The sequence below is a fragment of the Herpailurus yagouaroundi genome, unplaced genomic scaffold (assembly GCF_014898765.1).
Source record: "Herpailurus yagouaroundi ecotype Mexico unplaced genomic scaffold, PumYag 142, whole genome shotgun sequence".
In the NCBI taxonomy this organism is placed as follows: Eukaryota; Metazoa; Chordata; class Mammalia; order Carnivora; family Felidae; genus Herpailurus; species Herpailurus yagouaroundi.
The window spans coordinates 43,483,193-43,486,105 of NW_024412397.1; positions in this window are offsets into that span (position 1 = coordinate 43,483,193).

Below are 2,913 nucleotides of genomic sequence, written 5' to 3' on the forward strand. Positions count from 1 at the left end.
ACATAAAAGAAAAAGCTCAATGAGAACATTAAAGGCTTAAAAACACAAGACAAATATTTTGCAGAATTGGTGGCATTCAGAAAGAAGTGAACAACTATAAATATTATATTAAAAAAAGATTTCAAATAATACCTAAAAGTCAACTTTAAGAACCCAGGTAAAGAAGAGGAAACGAAATCCAAAGAAAGCAGGAAAAAGGAAATGATGAAGATGACAAAAATAAGCGAAATAAAGAACACAAAAATGTTACAGAAAATTGTTTTAAAAATCATAATTCAACTAATAATTTTGAACTAATAAATTTGACAAAACTTTAGTCGGGCTGATCAAGAAAAAGTATGGAAAATTTAAATTACTAAAATTGGGACTTAAAAAAGTGCTAGCAATACCAACCTTACAGAAATAAAAAGAATTATGGGCAAATACTTTGAACATTACTCCCAAAATTGATTTATAGATTCAATGAAAACATGTGTCTATTAAAAACTTGTACACAAATGATTACAACAATATTATTCATAGTAACCAAAATGGGTAAATGAACCAAATGTTAATCAACTGGTGAATAGATAAATCAAATATATTATAGCCAATTACTGAAATATTATTTAGCAATAAAAAAAAGAAAGAAAGGACTGAATCATGGTACAACCTGAAAATACTATGTTAAGTGAAAGATGGAATTTATAAAAGACTGGCTATCATGATTATATTTATTTAAAATGTCTAGAATAGCTAATTCTATAGAGACAGAAAATAGATTAGTGGTAACAGAGGAATAGGATATTCAGATTAGAGTAAAATGAGAAGTGACAGCTAATGGGTAAGACATTTATTTTGGGAGGTATCTGTAAATATTCTGAAATTAGATTATAGTAATGGTTGCACAGCTCTATGAATATGCTAAAATACATACAACTGGACACTTTAAATGAATGAATTGTATGTTACGTGAATTGTACTTCAATAAACTTGATTAATAAATAGCCAGTGAAAGGAAAGAAAGAGAAGGAGTAAATGTTAATAATTGTTCATACATGCTCCCTTGCCCCCACTCCATGCACATCCATCTGAGGGTGGGAAGGTTAATGGCTTTACAAATATCAATACAAAGCCATGAATGCAAAGATTCTCATTTTGTTGGTCTCATGTGGGCCACACTTTGATACTTGTTAAAATATCCTCAGATTATTCTAATATGTGCTTGCTTACTTTAAGAACCATTGAAATAGGAGGATTGGGGGAAGAAATAAAAGGAAGACTGGAAAGAGAAATATTTGGCTTGAACAGTGTGATATATCAGTTTTGACAGGACTTTTTTCTCCCGTTTTTGGTCTAGTTAGAATTTTTTATAATGATATTTTGTACTTCCTTATTAAAAGTCTTCTAACAATTTTCCATAGAGGATAAATAGAGTATAAAGTTTTTTTCTGTTTTTCATGTAAGTAAATTTTATTATTATTGCTACTTGGAAATGAAACAGAAGATAGGTATATTGACCATCTAGTGCTATTAAAACAACTCAGTTTTTCTACATTTTTGAGATTTCTTCTTAATCACATTGGAATTTCAAATATTAAACATTATTCACTGCATAGGACCCATGTGTTGTGTCCAAGAATGGACAGTATACCATCCAGCTCTTATGTTTGTTTTTGTGTTTGGGTGCTATTTACCACAAATATGACATCAAATCTGAGAAGAAATTTCACAGGATATTTGGATTCAAAATACCTGTGTGCCAGTCTTTTCAATTTTGAAAGCTGTTGCTTTTTACAGCCTCACTAGCTTCATTCTCAAGAAAGATTTTTCCCTTAGTAAATATTCACTATAAATGTCGATTACTTTCATCCTACAAGAGTCAGTCCCACCCTCCACCCATTTACTAAACTGAAACTCATATGCAACAATTTATGCAAAATGCTGGTATGGGTGGTATCTAGCAAAAATTATAACTTCCATCATGGAAATGTGAATGCATAATCAAGATCAAAGGTCAAAATTTCCATAATGATGTAGCCAGATGAAATGTGTTCCAGGATGCCTTTGGGAATCTAGCAACTTTGTCACACATTAATGCTTATTAGATGAAAATGAGTTTCACTGTCCAAATTAGATCTTGAAAGCTATTCCTCTTCACTTTTAGGCTGATTGCTATCAAATATTAGCTGACTTAATAGTATTTATTCAATAAATCTGATAGGTATATTTTATCAATTAATTGCAATTGATTTAAATGTAAATATCACTATACCATAAAAGGAGATGAACAAAGTCCTTGAAGCCTAAAGCTTAATATTTTAAAAATAATACAATGTATATGCTAATGGGAAAATTATATATGTATGATATATACATGTAACATATAGAGCTTATTGTCTACAGTTAGTGTATTGTTCACTACAAATTCTTACAGAGTTGGTTATGGATTAATATGTTAAAATTGAAAGATTCATGCAAGTGTGATAACATAATAAATTAATGAACAGAACAAATGACCGTGACTACATCCAATGTGAAATCTTTTCCAAATCCACCATCCTTCATTAACTGTAATGAATTGAAACATTTAAAGTTGTGATATAGAACTTCACGTGTTTTTTGAAGCTTCTTTGGTCAATGTGGTAGTTGGCATTTTATCATTTATCAAATATAAAAATTATTTTTAATAATGAAAATATAAATTTGACAATACTTTATACCTGTTAAAATATTATTGTGAAGGTAAACACAAATGGTATTCTGTTGGGTAAAATTAATGATGGATCATGGAAATCCAATTTGTTTTATTGATTATGAATGCTAAATATATTATGAGATTTTCCCTAAAAACTTCAAAATAGGGTTTTTGTATTAACTTCTAAACAATGATTTAAAAACAAATACTGAAATAGTTAACCAATAAAGTTATCA